This window comes from Trichoplusia ni, chromosome 7 (assembly GCF_003590095.1).
Source record: "Trichoplusia ni isolate ovarian cell line Hi5 chromosome 7, tn1, whole genome shotgun sequence".
In the NCBI taxonomy this organism is placed as follows: domain Eukaryota; kingdom Metazoa; phylum Arthropoda; class Insecta; order Lepidoptera; family Noctuidae; genus Trichoplusia; species Trichoplusia ni.
In genome coordinates, this window is record NC_039484.1 from 7087129 (window position 1) to 7105676 (window position 18548).

An 18548-nucleotide genomic window follows, 5' to 3' on the forward strand; every position below is an offset into this window, starting at 1 on the left:
GCTTTCTCAATTTATAGAGAAACGTAGGGTATTAACGAGATTTGTTTTTAATATTGTTTAATGATTTATTATTACGGTCTTGTTAAAACCTTTTTCTTGTTTGTTGGGTGTTTATGAAGTACCTATGTTTTTGTATGCAATTCTTCTTTGACTTCTTCTTCTCAACAATCAATGTCAATTAATCAAACGTCAATTAATTGGGTTAGCCGGATAACCTAATTAATTGACGTTCATTTTGTTGGTTAAGTGTCATCAATGCTACTCTTTGTATTTGTATTTCAGAATTAAAAAAAAACAATCTGTGATTTAGAACTTTAATAAATAAATAATTTTACTAAGAAAACTTCGCAATATATCTAAGAAAAATGAATTTAAATGAAATTATTCATCCCCACTGTTCGGTAACTAGGAGTTCTAAGTTCTCAATGCGTTAATATGTCTTGGCCTCTCAACAGCTCCCGAAATTAATAACAGTAAAAGACCTTTGAAGTCTAAATGCCTGAATAGTAGTACAGCATTCTTGTTATGTTTTATGACGAAAGACATTCAAACTTTTCGCCTGAATTATTAGCGTGATAAAGTTTCTGACATCTCTCGCATAACTTAGCTTAAGACAATAATAATGCTAAGTATTCCGCATTCTCTTATTGCTGGTTGAGGCTTGATACAACACCTTTATTTATTATGGTTTTGGTTACCTGATGCGTAAGAGTCGTGAATGGTTATATTGTTAATGTATGAATGTATTTAAGTTCAAATAGAACTCGAAGTGTTATAATCGCGAAAAAAAGCACAACTAAACAAATAAAATGAAAACCAATAAACAAGCTTGATCTGTAATTTATAATTATTGTATGTGACTAAAATAGTTTACGTAAAGAATAATAAAAGATATCAGCTTTAAGTCTTGATGTACATACCTAAAATGATAGTACGTCAGAAGAATAATGAAATTAACTTCTTAGTATTTAAATAAAATTTGTACTCAAATGGATACAGAAAATCCAAGATAACTTTAAGTTCGTAACTGACACAACTTCCTTACAGACATTTCCTTTGACTGCACACAATAATACACAATAGTACAACTCATAGTGTAGTGTGAAAAAAAATACAAGTTACACAATACGGTCCTATGTAGGGCGCAGGAGAGAATGATGAGGGGCACTGTCTCAGGCCATTTATTTAATTAACTATCTCCCTTAAGATGTCGCCGGGTAGGTCGACAGTGACTTCTTTTATCTGCACACCGGTAAAGAATCTCATTGAATATTAAATGAAGGAGATTTTGGTGGTGGTTGTATATGTATACGTAAGTCGTGGAAAGCTATCATTGTTTAATGTTTAAACGTGGAAAATAATATGAATGTGAGGAAATCGAGTTTAACAATCAATATTGGGTGTTTAAATGCATTGGGGTAAATGATATAACTGAAAAGAAAAGAAATGAAGACTAAAAAAAACAGAATAGTGCAAGTTCAACTCGCTACATTAAAGGTTCCGTACAAAAAAAAAACAAAAAAAAGGTCACCCATTAAGTTTTTAGATTTTATTTTTATTATAGCGGAAACTGAAATATAGCATTTTTGTATAAAAAAAATCACCTGTCCATCGCGGTTTATGAGGTATTATAATCCTGGTGATGAACGAACAAACGGACCGACTATACAGCCTTAGTAATAAGCACTGTATTTGCCCTTAAAAACTAATGTTCACATTTGTATGCAATAAAATATGACAGTACAATGCGGTCATTCAAACTACCCATAAATTTAGGAACTACACGAAAAACGTGTTTTTTGATACTTACACTTAAAACAGCCTACATATTTGGATAAGGTTACGTTTAAATTGAGGATAGCACGCGAACTTGCTAACAAACAATTTGTTCTTGTTAAAAACAGTGTTACGTGATGCGAGTGCTGTATAATAAATAAGTGTTAACTTATGTCAGCTGAAAAGTCGGAAACTAATATGGAACTGCGAGCCATATTAGTTATGAATATGTCAGCGTGAAAAGTTAGTTTGATGATTCTGTTGATGTTTTAGTATGATATGAACATGGGTAGACTTTAGTGACCTGTGCGTGTGGTATGAGGTCCTGAAGGTATTTGCTTGTGCTTTCAGCCCTGTGCTACCGTTGTTTTACTTACACGACGGACATTGTTTTTTAAGTTTACGAAAAATAAAAGATCAGATCAGATTTTTTAATGCCTATTAAACCTATTCTTATAATTTTTATTATCTATTACGAGTAGCTGTCTTGCCGAACTACGTACCGCCTAACAGTTGATAGTAAAAATGCAGAAAATTTTTGTTTGCTCCTTTCTTATTTTTAGAAGTCCAAGGATTAAACGTATTACCGTTTAATCCTTGGACTTCTAAAAATATTTCAATACTAAAATTTTAAGCCAAATTGGTTCAGCTCTTCTCGAGTTTTAGCGAGACTAACGAACCGCAATTTATTTGATGTATAAAAAGTGTTTTATAGTTATAAGTGTGTATGGTGGCTATTCATGGTCTGTTCACCTCTCTGAATCCTACGTATCTTCTCCAATGGAATTGCACTGTGAACGTGTTACTTAAAATACAAAGATATACCTAAAACGCTGTGAAGCCACATGAAGGTTTGATCATCATTTTCCTTAGACTACGAGATAGGCAACAAACTTGCTTTCTTACAATGTATTTAAAAGAGCGAAATAGTTCTCCGGTCGAGCGCTCATTTACGACCTAAAGTCAATTACTGGCTACAGACTGTTACAACATACTTTGTTCATCAGTATCTGTAATGTAGATCCTAATAGGAATTCTGTTTTGAGAAATTTTATTTTATTATACTTTATAGAGCTAAAGGAACAGACGTTTGTAGATCCGGTCCTATTATAACCGATCTATTGCAAATTTGGATACGAAATGGCGCTCTACAATCTCCAAGGTTGACTATAACAAATCATAGTTTGCCTACCGATATAAATATTGAATAGGGCAAAGAAGATTAGTAGAATGGATTATGGCAATTATGCAATCCACAGTCCACAACAAGTCTGGATGAGCCTGGCACAGGTTCGTAGAAATTCATCATCATTGGCCTAGCCTTTTCCCAACTATGTTGGGGTCGGCTACCAGTCCAACCGGTTTCAGCTAAGTACCAGTGTTTTACAAGGAGCGACTGCCTATCTGACCTCCTCAACCCAGTTAACTGGGCAACACGATACCCCTTGGTTAGACTGGCCGTCAGACTTTTTCAAGCTTCTGACTACCTGTAACGACTGTCAAAGATGTAGGAATAACAGCCGGGACCCACAATTTAACGTGCCTTCCGAAACACGGAGGAACTCGTTATGACGAAGATGGTCACCCATCTACGGACCAACCGCGTCAAGCATAGCTTAACCTGTGTTCGAATCACTTATGCGGTTATAGCTTAGCCACGAGCTCCTCAGGTTCGTAGAAATTGACACCAGAAAAAAAAAGATTATTTAAATACTGTGGTTGATGATGACGATGAAAAAGTGACAAAGATCAAACATTGTGAAAGCGAATATGGAGTAGTACAAATCTGCAAGTAACGGTCGCTTTTAAAGGTAATGTTATATCCACATCAGAACTATTTCTACTGTCCGTCAATGATGTTGTCCTAGTAACATTAGCTGGCTGCCTAATTGCAAACAAACACGTTTATTGATATCACACGTACAAATAGGATCAGACATTTTCCTGGAAACGAGTAATAGGCATAATGAATGGACTGTTACGTTCATTCATATTTTTCTTATTGTGATAGCAGATAAAAGCTTATTTCTTTTTTTGATATTTTCATATATCACTATTATGGGTAGTAAATATAAAATAAACTTATTGTTCAGTAATATTTTTTTGGACGGGTAAGTTTGATGTCCTGGCCTACCAAATATAGAGAAAAGGCAAGGGCGCGTGATAGGTCACCTTATACGCCATAAATCATTTATTTACTAATATGATAGGAAGACAGGGCCTCAAAGATGTTTAGGAAGAGCATAGACCAAGCGAAGGGAAAGGTAGTAGTGACAATAATGGAATCACTGGAATAACATTTTAGAAACGCACACCTAGAGTCATTATCTCTACAATTTAACCCTTTTTGGTTCCATTAGAAATGACAACTATGCTATGGGTTGTGGAAGCGATAGTTCATTATACATTATAACCCACCGTATTACCGTTTACTTTAAACAAAAATCTAAATTGAAATCGCTTGGCCCGTTCGGGAGCAATGATGCACACACAGACCGACCAATTCGTCTTAGATATAAATCTCTCTTTTTGTGTCAAGGGTTAAAAAGGTGGTTAAATGTCAAGGTTTATCGACCTAAAATCACAGAAGAAAATCAAACATCTCGAAACATATTACACGATTAGCAGTGATTAAGTAAAGTAAATAAATCGTCACCCAATTCGTCTAATTACTGGAGCGTAACATTCCAATTATCTGAGAAGGTCGGGTACTCAGCTGCTTAAGACGTGGCTCAGATGAAACAGGGATGCCACCAAATATTGATTTAAACTCCTCGATACAGAAATGGAATAAATTGGAATATTAATTTCGCATAACAATGCCACCAAACAAATTAGAGTGTGCCAGATGTCTTCTGCAGAGTCACCCTTGTTCACATTTATTTAAATAGTTGGTTTATCTTAATTTATGACGATTTGTTTGTCTGTTTTGTCTGTCAGTGTTTGACTTTTAATGGTTGACATGAATCGTTCATTTTAATTGATAATTGAATTTATTTTCGAGTTTCATTTTTTTTTATTTGTTTTTTTTTTCGTAATTCACAAATAAACAACTATTTCTAGTTACTTGTTAGGAGCTGTTTTTTTTCAAATTTTTTGCAAAAAAAAAATTGTAAAATAAATCGTCATCGCAAACGACTCATCCTCATCACACGTCAAAAACAATAATCATCATAATTAATAAATTATTATAAACAAAAGGCAATTTAGCCATAACACACATCATCCTCAAATTGCAGTATCAAATTGTATGTTAAACATAGCTGTAATCTAAATCTGTTTGACCAAATTAATTCCGCGTCAAAACGCGTGGAACAAAATTTTCGCGATAAGCTTTGGTATACTGAACCGCGAATGTTAATTAGTACAGTAAAAAAGCGGGATAATCGGCCGGAGAGAGCGTACACGAGAAATAATTACATTATCTCACAGTTGACGTAATAAGGATCTACATACGCAGCGCTACTTTCGTATACCCGACTATTTTCTTAACTTCGAAGTGCGTTGATAGGCAAGCTGGCCGTGACTGGATACTAAGGTCGTAGCTGGATATCCTCGTGTATGTTAGCCCTCAGCAGAAAGGTGTTTGCACATGCGAGTCTCGCGTGCCAACCAGCCCGCCCGGCCCGCACTATTGTTATGAATATCTTGCCTTCACACTCCCAAAGTGTTGGTTCACCCATTTACATTTTTATGGCGGCTATTGAAAAATGTTCCCGTTTAATAACAGTGCGCGTGCAGCTTCATAATGTTATATTAAGGAGCTGTATGCCGCATTTACGGGTATCCCGTGTAATTTGTTATTCATCGCTTTTCGTAATTAGTTGGTTTTATAGCGGTGATACTTTGGTTACATGAGTAATGTTTAATACTTAACGCGTCTACCATGTTAAATACACAAATATATTATTTATTTTATTTGATATTTGTTACACTATACTACAATATGGACAATTATTTCGACCGTTATCCTGTTTTAATCTGCTAAATTACCGAGCAGTATAGAACATATTTGTAAAAGCAATTTCAAACGAGGTTACTAATAGCAAAAGTCTAAACATAATTCGTACAAAAAAGTTTTCGTATTGCCTGTAACTTAGAAAATAAATCTCAATGGTACCAAACTCGACATCCTAATGGATTGTTCGCCAGCTAAGTGTGGTGTGTGCCAGTTGGACTGGTGCCTATACATACTCGCGCACGCGGCCAGCCTCCAGCCAAGATAATCTACTAAACTGAACGCCCAACCATTCTTAGAGTTGACCGTAACTAACGTGCCTCACATTGAATTATCTACGCTGTACACCCGCCAACAAGATTCGTTATACAATTTGCCAAAACTATGCAGACCTTACATTCGAATCAATTTAAATGTTGCCAAACTAACTTACCTACGTGCAGTGCCTCCAGTCCAAAAGCACAAACAATTTGAGATTTCAACTCAAAGTGCTGTAAACACGTTTTGAGACCAGAAATTGGTATCTAAATATTTTTCACAATATTTTTTCCTGACAATAGGTGTGACTCAAAAGCGTAGTTGTGCAATATTCACGTATGAAATTCTATGAAAATAATAAAAAAATAGATGCTCGACGCCGCTGCCGCCCGTGCATCCGACATTCGCATTTTACTTGCAAATTGCTTATATCCATCGATATCGGGATGCCAACGGTCCACCTCCCAGCTACGACATAAAATATAACCGCACAGATATTTAGTGACTGTGTTACTTGTTATAGGGCGCGTAACTCGGTGTGAAATTCAATTTAGACGGATTGATTCCTCCTTTCATTCCTCTAACGTTTTCTGTGTCTAGGCGTGTGATTTTAGGGGATAAATCTCCGAGCACATTTTCACATAAATCCTTACGTTAAAACTCTTATCGCGGCTAAAGTGTACGGAATTTTATTTATTCTATTAGAGGTTCTCTTCGTCGCTGTCAGGCAGGGAGGCCACGGGGCGTCGCGGCGCGCGTCGTGCGTACAATCGAGAATTTCTTATTCAGTTATTTCTTGAGAAGTGTTTGGGATTTCCTTTTGGGAGGAAGTTTTAAGCCAGCAGTAAATTATTCCATCGACAGGTGAGGCCGTAAAGGCAAGATTTACGCCTACGGGTACAACGAGCGGGCCTCCCCTTTGATAAGATGTATATTACCTAGCGAACATCGTTTCCTGTAAGTATCCATCGGGGATTGACCTGCCGCTGGAAAGTTGAGCTTAGCAATAAATTGGAAAACTTTGTATTTGCTTATCAGTGTTCCGATATACATGATTCGTTTCACTGGAACTACAGACAAAACTAATAATCGTCGCCGGACACTACTCGGTATGTTTCATATTTTTTTCCTGAACATTCCAAGCAACGTAAGTTGGGATAATAAAGTACAGTCGGCATTATCTGGTGTCGTGACGTCAGAGATATAGCATACCCACTCGCTCAGACGGCCGTATGCTTTTATTTCGCGTAATGAAATTCGTTTAAAACTTGGAGAGGGTTCAAACTGTTCAGTGGAGGAGGTGCTGCCAGCGCAGTCTTAATCATTGTTAGCATTATTGCAGGCTCAAGAATTGTTTTATTTTAAAACATATTTCTCTGAATTTTCGTTTTAACATCTTTATTCCATTTTGTATAAACGTTTTCTTATTTCACTTATGTAAGCTTGGCTCTCGACTGAACGTTAAAGCCAAAATATTAAGGACCAAAAAGCTGAAGAAAGCCGTTGGCTCTATATTAACGAGATCAAGTGATCCGATAACTACGGCGGTGCAGCTTTGAGGTGCAGGCAATTTTCCTGGAGCTCGAAAATTGGGACGTAGTGTGTGCTAAGGTTGCTTTGAAAGGCAAAACTAAAGTTCGTTAAAACTAAGGAACCGTCGAATTTTGTGAAAGGTCGCATCGTTAATGTCCTAAAGTAAACTAGGGCGTGGCGGGCTCGGGTCAGCCTCGAAATCAAAGCTTCGTAACTTGCCCACTCGATTACCATAAACAAACGAGAAAGACGCTCCTATGTTTTAATGACACCGTTTTAAAGCTTCGTTGTTGAAAGTGACGCAGTAAATTAAGGGAACCGGAAATTTGTGAAAAGCGAACGTTTTGTGAATACGGTGCTCGTGCTTCTAGGGTCCCAGGCTTTCATGTGAAGGAGCCTGGGAAAGGAAATAAATTGAACGGCCTAGCTCACGTATTTCATTAACCCTTAGGTCGTATATCAGCGCTATTGTCTACAGAGGATACCATGATATTTATGTATTGCTATTTATATTGTGTGCTTTTCGTTACAATAAAATTATCATTCTCTAAATGTATAAAAATAATTAAAAGGAGGACCGACTACACTTTTCAAATGGTGAGATAAATGCCCATGCCCATGCCGGATAGGTTCATAAGCGTGTGGTAACAACCACTTAATTTTTATTTTCTTCTCATTAAGTACAAGCATATTTTTTCCGATATGTGAGTTCTCAAATCGAAATGTACTAAGACAGTTATTTACATTACTACTAGTACTAGACACTCATTTGAAACGTATAGTAGATAGTAGTTATTGTTATCTATTATATTCAATTGCAATAAAATGAAACTACATAATGTACCTTGTTTTTAGAATAACAACTCTTTTTAAAATTGTGCTACATCTATAGTTGGTTTGATCCCAATAGTGAAACAGAAAGAAGGTTTTCATACAAATAGTTTTAATATGATGCTTAAAGGTACCGTAGGTTCCAAGTTAAGGTTATGAGCGTCAACTGTACACAAGGGGTAATATAGAACTGCTCACTCGTATAGTACGGCCGTTTACACGCGTACAATCTAATGTGTGTTCAGAACAGCTGCGAACGTTGTTGCTAATACAGCTTAAAATCCCGATATAAGAGCAATCGGGCGATAAACATACTTTACGTAACACGTATGTAGATTATAACAACTCGATCCTTTCGGTGCGGCTCAACACACGATTCTAGTTAATTTATAATACAGGCGTTTTACGTGGGAAGCATCATGGGCTATTAATAAATTCATTTGAAGACTTGGAAATAAAGATTTACTGTTTTGATTTATTATTTACTTATGGTATCAGCCAAATAAAGTACAAGTGCCATGTTACTATTTTTCATTAAAATCTAACTGCATCATGAACATCGTGACCGTAACATATTTTTTTACAAAATTATTCTGACTTATAAATATTTTTTTACTTACTTTTAAATTTAATGGGTAATTCTGTATAATGAAATACAGAATCAAATAGATATCTACAAAGCACCATTTCAGGATCTTATAGAATCAGCTGTAGCAAAGCGATCCGACCGCAGCCCGTCTGATTTACATAAGCAGATAAGGGAGTTAGCGCTAATCCACTATTGTTTCAATTGCAAGACCATTCATTAGGAGCGGCCCGAGAGCGGCTCGTTATGGTAATGTCCTGCCAATTGTACTCGCGATGCCACCTCGCACCCTCATACCCCACAAGCATGCTCCAACATTAGTCTCATCTCAAATTCTACATGAAAACTAAGCAACTCAAATAGGACCTCACTCAATGTCACTTTGACTAACACATTTTAAATACAACCTCTAGGTACGCTTCATATTACCTAAACTGAAAATACCTCATTCGAAGAAACAAAATATCTTCATTTGAAGTGGAATTTGCTGAGATGAGATGAACAATGTGGGTTACATGAAAAACAATACGGCTCCGTCAGAACGAAATGTTACTCACTTAATTTATTTACTAGGTGACATGGGAAGACAATAGATTTACTCCATTCACCCACTCAACGGGTTAAATTTATAGGTACAAATTGTCAAGTTGGTTGGTTGAAACGTGCATTTGTTTCAATTGTATCAGCTTTGCCAACAAAAGCCCGACTCTTTATGTAATCGCTATGAGTCCGTATGATATGTGGGTCGTCAGATAAATTGGTGAAATGTTTGGGATTTATAAAAAAAAGTTGGATTTACCGATGCGCGTTCAAGGCTTGTGGGTTTTTTATGATGTTGCGTGAGGAAATGTTGAAAATTTAATCGCGTAGGAAGGCGGCACGACCGCATTATTGCTGCCGTCATATTGAGCTGACGCGGACCGATTGGGTCAGCCTTCCGCTTGCTCGCACACCGAAAGGACCGCACTATTATGTACGTACATACTATTGTTTACGTTTTCTATTACAAAACGTGTATAAACGGACTCATATGTTGTCTGGTGTTTTCTGGCACTTCTCAGCGAAAATACTGCCAGGCAAAACTGTTAAAGTAGCTTATTTGAATATGAGATCAGTATCAGGTGTTTTACGAACTCGCGTTTTAAATTAAATAAATACATTGACTTCATTCTTGTTAAAAATAAACTGCAATGCTTTACTTTGAACGTCAAACGAGAAATGAAAACTCAATTTTCTGGTTGGCCACCAATATTCCTAAATACATACGTTAGGTATGGGTATTTCGACGAAATATAGTGACACAGTCACCCCTTTCGATTATTACCCTAACCCAATAAAGACAATCGTACTGCCCGATGAGGTCAGTTAAAAATCCAATTGTATGCGGGAGCAGCGCGGCAGCTGTGACCACATTATATCGCGTGGCTTCGCCCGAGCGAACGAGGTCAGCTGGCCGGTTTGATGAAACGCCCGGCTAGGGTATACCTCATTTTCAATACCGACAGATGTACTGACATTGCTTTAGATGGAATTTATTATATTGCCGTATATCTGCTGTATATAATTTGTGTTTGTATGAGGAATTAGGTTCGACGTCATCAGTTGGCAACTGATAATTAATAAATGCACTTTTTTTCTTAAAAAAAACAAATAATGACTGGTCTTCAACATATTTGAATTCAAAGCTATGATAAGTAATATTTTACGTAGCTCGTACTAGAATTTTACTAGCCAGCTCTTACCAATTTTATGTCGTAGCATCTTCATTACTCTCGTAGCAATTAACGCTACAAATACTGTCGTAGTAATGCTTGGAGATGTGTTTCGAGAAGGTGATGAGACGTTAAATAACATTGGGTTGAGTTAATATTGGTTACAATTTTTTCATTTATTTTAACTGTAGTATCGAATAGGTTTTTATTAGTTCATATTTATATCTTTGTAAGCGAAAAAGACACAAATATTACAGGTTTGCCTTAAAAATAAATTTTCATAATATTCATGATACAATTTTCGTTGGTCTGTACTGCTGAATACTCGACAGCACAAACTGTATTTTCATTGTTCTAATTAGAGCCACTACAAACCATTACCATTAATTAAAAGCAAAATATTTACTTACAAACTTTGAATACTAGTATTTTATAAATGACATATTGTGTACAATTCGCCACATTTGTTTACGTAAATTGTGTACTATTTACAATTTATTATTATTGAGGTCAAATGTAACTTACATGTTTTTGCACTCTACAATTTTCTGCTCTGCAAATTACATCAAAATTTGTTTAGTACTTTTTGAGTTAAAGAGTAGTGAAAGGAATAACCAATATAATCACTATTATGCAGAATTCTGAAAACCGATCATAATAGTTACATAATTGATTCTCTTGCGTTTTGTAAGGATCCATGGCTGTTTGCTGTTTGCTCCCTTCAAACAGCCATGGATCCTTACAAAACGCGTTTATAATATTTAAGAATTGTGACGTACAGACAATACTTGTAGATACTTTTGTATCTTGACTCCTGAACTAAAACACCACCGCCAAGAGAATCAATTATGTAACTATTATAATCGGTTTTCAGAATTCTGCATAATAGTGATTATATTGGTTGCAATCTAATTTGTGTTATTACGGGTATAGCCTAGAAATTGAGCATTAAATAGGCCATCTGGTTTGTAGAGGACGTTATTGAAATTGGAAGTAATATAACACTGGTAGTTGTGAGAAAGTCACAACATAGCACGGTGTAGAGCGATGTCTCCCTTCAATGAGTGCAATAGTTACAGTCTTACAGGTCTCCTGTAACCATAATCCCTTATATGGTATAGTACTGTTATCATTATAAAAATGATAAGTAGTAGAATTTTAAAAGAAATAGTATTACAAATTGATCCCTGTCAAGATTTTGTTAAATAAGTTTAATTTTTCGTTTTTAATTTAAACCTCAGCTTTTGTGGTCAGTGATCAGTCTATTAAATTAACACTGACCACAAAACTCACAAATATATTAAGAAACAAAATTGTTACCGAATAAATTGATAGATTATGTTCAAAGGAGGTTCATTAAAACAGTATTATATAAATCAGATATTCCTCTATCTTCATGTAGCTGGCTGTGAAAAACAAACGTAACAAAACACTGAACATAATTTATTTAACAATGTACAATTTCCGACGCAGATCTTGCTATATTTAATGTCCTGTAGCACTTTTTTGCAGGAAAATATTTAGTAGGCAACTGGGACTGTGAGAAAATAAAAAGATCTCCGGCTTGCCTTCACATGGAAAATAATGCATTATTTAGTGAACCTTAGTTCTACGACATGCTTAGACATATACAAACATACATAGCTATCCCTTAAGGTATTAAAAGCATGAGTTCTTGTCTATCAACGTTTTCATGTTAACATTTTGCTGTTGTACCTGTATAAGATTATGTTAGATAACTCTTAGATTTATTAATTTATAAAGAATGATCCGCAGTTCAAAGGTTTATGTTTCTAGGGTATTAATGGTATGAACTGGTAATAAAAAAAGAGACGAGGTAAACATCGTTGAAGTGAATTATGTTAGTTATCTCCGTGCTTTTAATCAAAAGCCAGTTCTTATTAAACCGCCTATTAGTAATCATAGAAAAGCAGACAACAAACGACAAAACTCTCTACTTATATCTAATTCACCCTATTTCGTAAACAATAGACGGAAAATTTTCAGATACGCTATTATCGCCTCTTTCACAAAGCAAAACAAACTCGCTTCAAAACTACGGTGAACAAAAGTTAGGACAAAATAACGGTCGTCGGTCGGCCGAGGCTACGGATCCACTCAACGAGGTACTACGAAGGGACTCGTCCCTTTCGGTACGTTTGCACTACACTGTCCGCCTTCAAAACTTCCCCGTGTATGTTGGGCTTTTGTCACAATATTTGTCTTTCCTGAACTCGGTGCTCGGGACTCCCACGTCACACAACAGTTCAACTGTTTCCTTACCTACCCTATAATCCTCTTTTCAGCTTAGAAATGTTTAAATTTGAAACATTTTCCGAAGCTAAGATTGGAGCTTCAACACTCTATATTGTGGATCGGTTCTGTTGTTTCAGATGACACATTCAACCGTGTTTGTCTCAAGTTTATACATAATAACAATTTCGGAATTACATAGCAACGATAAATATTCAAGTTCTCGAGAGCATTTGACACGAATTTATAAGAGAGCTTTGGCCCTCATATTGTCCTTACGAAACAAAATTATACGCGAGTACTCATTTAATCTTATTAAAATACTAACAATGTTTAATAATAACAAGCAGTTTTCATTGCAAATACTTTGACTTATTAAATGTTAACAGAAATGAACTTGAACCGCGAGTGTTTTAACGACTCTATTAAAGTAACGAACATTGATGTGAAAACGTGGTGTTGATTAGCGAACCCTTTATCGCTAACAAGATCCATCTAACTTTCTCAATTCGGGGGTCGACAAATCGAAATCGCTTTTAGGAAAACAAGTATTAATTTAGTATCGGCGTCTCGGACTGGGCGGGCGGCGCGCAGTCTGCCGGCGTGCTCGCTGCTCGCACCCCCGCCCCGGTGCTCCGGGCACCAGTCGCTCCCGCGCCGCCGCCGCCGCGCCACGTCGCCCGCGCGCTCACCCCGCACATATCATCACACCTTCCTTCATTAAGCCGCGCCACAATACGACTACCTTAATAACACTCTCCACTGTCAAAACGCGTGAAGCCGCGCGCTACACACGCACCACGCACAAAGTGACCCCCCAATATTTACGTCGAGAATGTAAATATATTGAAGGAATACCGTAAACAAAACCGTGAGATCTTTGATGTAGTATGTGAAATGTCTGAGTGTAGTTAATTTGTATGATTGTTGTGGATTATTATATTGTGGATGTAACTGAAAGCCGCCCTTGAGAATGCTCGAGTTTATTTATAAGGGTAAGTGTGTATTCGCATTACACGTATTGTACGTAAATTTCTACTGGATTTTTTTGTTATTGTATAATTTATGTACACGTTATGAGTTTCCGCAGGAAAGTAATGACCACTATTAGATTGTTCGTCATTAAAGAAAGGAATTACTGCAGCTCTAATTTTATTTATGTTCTGCGTTAGAAGAAAAGCTTTTTGGTAAATTAAGCATAAGATTTATTGTTGTTTGTTATTTGTTCTTTATAGGATTGATTATGGGATTGATTATATTTATAGGAATGTTTAGATTGTAATAAATTTTCGTAAGTATACAAATGAAGCTACGGATATTGACCAAGCTATAAGACTTCGTAATGAAACAATACGTAAAGATATTGTAGATGTAGCATATACATTGAAGGAACTGTTGGAGTTTATGACGATCGTCACACATGGCGTCCAACCCTCATGAAAAATACGCAAGATCTTATATTACGTTGACTTATCCTTCAAGATATCACATCAAGGACACGTATATACATATACCTATGTATATATTATCTACGACACACTTCTAATACCTAAATGCAATACGAAACATATTACGTTACACATGGCATCTTGACAGAGATATGAAACGCAAGAAAACGTTAGCGAAATTAAATTGTATGATCTACAAATGTTTTACCCATTCACGTGTGTTCCCGTGCCCCACATACCCAATACGCAAATGTAATCATGATATAAGATTTTTATTCAAGATACTGTCAGAAGGCGCTGTAAAGATTTACAGCGAAAGCCTTGCAATGTCGGAATAAGGTTCTTGGGCATACAATGTGGACTGGGATCTGCGAGGAAACGGTACGGGAATAAAGAACTAAACGTATTGTTTCAATTATAAAACTGGTCTTTTGAAGCTAGATTCCCAGTAAATTCTGCTTTCTTATGGGTCTGGAGCATTTTCTTTTGAGATTTGGTTTTTTGGACCTAAAATATGCATCTGTATAGTCGTATTGTTTTAATAATAATTTTAACCGAATCGATTTCGGCCACGACGGCTTGTGTCGCAAGGCACCAGCCAGCAGTGTGAGATCTACTCTAGTGCATAAGCGTGTGCGCAAAACATAAGTACAATCTCTTGTCCTTTTCTCTCATAGTCCAAAGGGACGGCAATCCGACACGGCTGGATAAGATCAGAAAGAAATACGGAAGCAGTAATGTTTATTTCTAAAACGCAATGGGATCGAACCCAAGACCTTTGTCTTGGCAGTCCTGCGGTCTTAACGTAAACTGTTTTGTAAGATTTAGTCTAGTATCTTGTATGTGATATTTTTGTTAAGTAAGATAAGTACTTTAAACAAACAATTTTCATCAAAGTTTGTTCAATTATAATGTTTTATCTTATCACAAACAATAATTCTGAAAACCGTTTAAATAAAAACTAAAAAGGATTGTAATTTACAATATGCCAATATTTTTGTCAAGAAATTCTATTTCTCATTGAGTGTTTACATCTTTAAGTCTTCCTTTTGAAATCAGTCCGCATCGGTGTGCAGTGTAGCGAAGCCCGAAGCCTTAAGATATTATGTACAACGTTACAACATATTATTATGTCGCGAACACAATATATTGCTCATAGGCGATGCCGCTCGTCGATGTTACACTAAGCGGTTTTGCCTGTGAAAATCTTTTTAAATCACAAAAGCCAGTCGTCAAAATCGGTCGGAGAAGGAAAAGAAAATATCCTGTAGGAATAGCGCAGCTGCTCGGATTTGGCGCCAACTTGGAGTAAATCCGAAATGAAAACACGCCCCGACGCAGGATGTAGGCCATCGAGTTTCGCCGCAAGATAAATTCAAAAAGGATTCTCTGCACACATATTACCAACTCAATAAGGCTTAAAACTTCATTCGTAGGCGAAAGCTTTAAACTTTCCCGTAAACGAGGTTTATCCCTTTTAATTATAATTATAATATTTACATAACAAAGCTACAGGCGTCACTCATGCGTTGGCATTAAAAACCCATTGCTAACACACTTATGCGGCACAAGATATGTGAAGAGCACTTTTTGTTTTTAAACCTTATAAATATTTCCATGAAAAGCTCATCCGGGTCGACCCACTTACGGTATTTAGGTGTAGGGTAACTTAGTGACCGAGGCAGATTAAACTTTACTTAAAAATTCACTTTAAACCCTCGTATAAATTACGAGTTCATTTTACATATTTCATACGTTCTTTTTTTGCAGCGGGACAGAAGAAAAATGACTTTTAATTTTTATAGCTTAATGAAAAATATAAATGTTACATTCATGTTTTACGGTGTTTTCCATGTTAATAATTAAATTATACATTTTACTTTACGTCGGTCGTAAACTATGATATTACCCGTATAATATAGAAAAGTTTAAATAGACATTATTTAATTTAATTGTAACTTTTATTGATTAAATTTGTAGTATGTATGGTTTGTATCAATTTCAGATTGGACTTTTAAATATTTGGGTCAGGATGTTGCAGTCGCAACGAGTGCTTGTAAACAAAAGGCCCGATACATATTGAATGGCGGACCAACTGACCGACAATTAGCTGCACGCTACCAAACGAACTGACATTCACGTTAAAAAGGATATTGTTTATTGTTTTTTAATTACAATGGATGTGAAACCTGTTCGAGTTTCATTGTTTGGTCGCTTGTTGGCAATGTTAATGAAATAAAATATAAAATTAAAGTGAAATGTCATTTTGATTTTACCTTTACACGTGTGAGGCTATGGATGGAATGTTTTAATTGAAAATATATTAAAATTTCACTATCAAAGGGTTTCATAACGTTAACTTAACTTTTTTTGAGAAAATATTTTCTTTTCACTCATGTACCTAGACAAAAAAAAAATACAAAATTTAATAGAATTCATAAAAAATTATTGACTAATCTTTTTAAAACTAAAAGTTATGTAAGAAGTAAAGCCAGTTTTCCCTGACACGACCACTATCGAACACCATTATCTACAATGCAAAATATCAACACGAAAACCTCAAAGATGTATTTCTAATCAGGAAAAACAAAAACGATCAGCGGTACAATCGGAAAATATCTTCAAATAAAATACAAAGCTATAAAATTGAAGAGCTCGCGAGACCGGGCCGATGTCGGTGGCGATGGCAGTTACGTTTCAATTTGTACCGAGTCCCTTCGTTCAGACCGTGATCCACAGTCCCGTTAATGTAATTGGTCAGATGTAAACGTTAAACATTACCGTTCTAATATATTGATACTACGTACAGCAAGGAACGTGGTATATACACGAACAATTTAGTGATACTTCAAATTCACTTTGAACAATTTCCAGGGAAAATAAAGCATACCTATGCAGAAATGTTATCTAGACGGCTTTAAGCTTCAGTCATCATCAGACATCCGTGCATTATAGGAATTTATATGGTGCACAATAAATTCTTAATTCAATTCTTTTACTATTATTAATTTACGCATTTTGAGTGAGTTGACTTGAGTTTTTAACAGCCCTAAGTGTATCTATTTACCCTTCAATTCGATCAGACATTATACTGAGCAACGTCACACACAGCTGTGTTTTCTATTACTCAAATTAAGGAAATTTTCACTTTTATTAGACTTTTATTAACCGCAGCTTATGCCAGTTACATCTACACAGGTATGACCACCCTTTTTGAAGAGGACAGCGGAGGATTGCGGAGGGCTAATTAAAAATCGTCTCCTTTTTAGTCTGTTTTCTGTCTGACCAGATTTTGGTGCTCTTAATCCATTGATTAATTGCAGATCAATATTGATCGTAGCATAAACTTCTAAGTAACCGTAAATAATTGTTTTGTGCCTTTTCACTATGGAGTATAATTGTAATTTACAATTTATGATAAGTAGTTATCATAAAGTGGCACTATGTACAAAAATATATCAAATATTTTTTTTCCTTCTATCCCATTTAGGTAAGGTTAACATTAAAATAAACAGAAAAATATATATAGAATAGAATACGAAATAGGTTCACCAAGGAAAAAAAGTCCTTACTTTCCTTTTCAACTTTGGTATACAACTGTATTTTAAAATAATGTCACCTCCATCTCAGTTACATTATACAAAATACTCGATTACTTAAATGCCGATTCGATTTCGATTTGCAGCGATCTTAGTCGATATCTCAAGGAGCGTTGTCTCTGCCCTGCGCCGCTGGAAGGGTAGATTTATCTTTATCTACCCCAACTTCTATTTAATGATAACACCTTGAATACCCTCAGTATATTATTACTCTAAATGTATGGTTACCAAACGCAATTCTGGTTAACATTATGTGACATTTCAAATTGAACATTATCTGACATTTGTTAAGTACTAAAATCGTTTAATAATTCAGTGGATAAGACCATAGGAATGATGATTTTTGTTCGTGTGATTGGTGTTTTATTGTTTTACAAAGCGAGACAGCTTGAGCTCTAAATACAGATCCAGATACATTATTGAAGCGAGTCAATTGTCCTGGTTCTAGGAGCTCCTGTCCCCTATTATATCCAGCCAACAAAGAAGGTAATGCATGTCTTATCACTCAAAACAATACTAATTATTTATTATGTAGAACTAACTAGTTATTAAACAACTTCAGAATATGGAGGAAGTTTCATGTTTCCCACTGTA

General features: G+C 35.8%; 1 protein-coding gene across 1 annotated transcript in view; it reads left to right on the forward strand.

The window, feature by feature from the left end:
• The first annotated feature begins 17900 nt into the window (after positions 1 to 17900).
• Positions 17901 to 18548, forward strand: part of LOC113496124 (semaphorin-2A) — a 263037-nt gene continuing 262389 nt past the window's right edge. The window contains exon 1 of the mRNA XM_026875248.1: positions 17901 to 18440. The gene's annotated coding sequence lies outside the window, so the exon portion shown is untranslated. The remainder of the gene's footprint in view (positions 18441 to 18548) is intronic.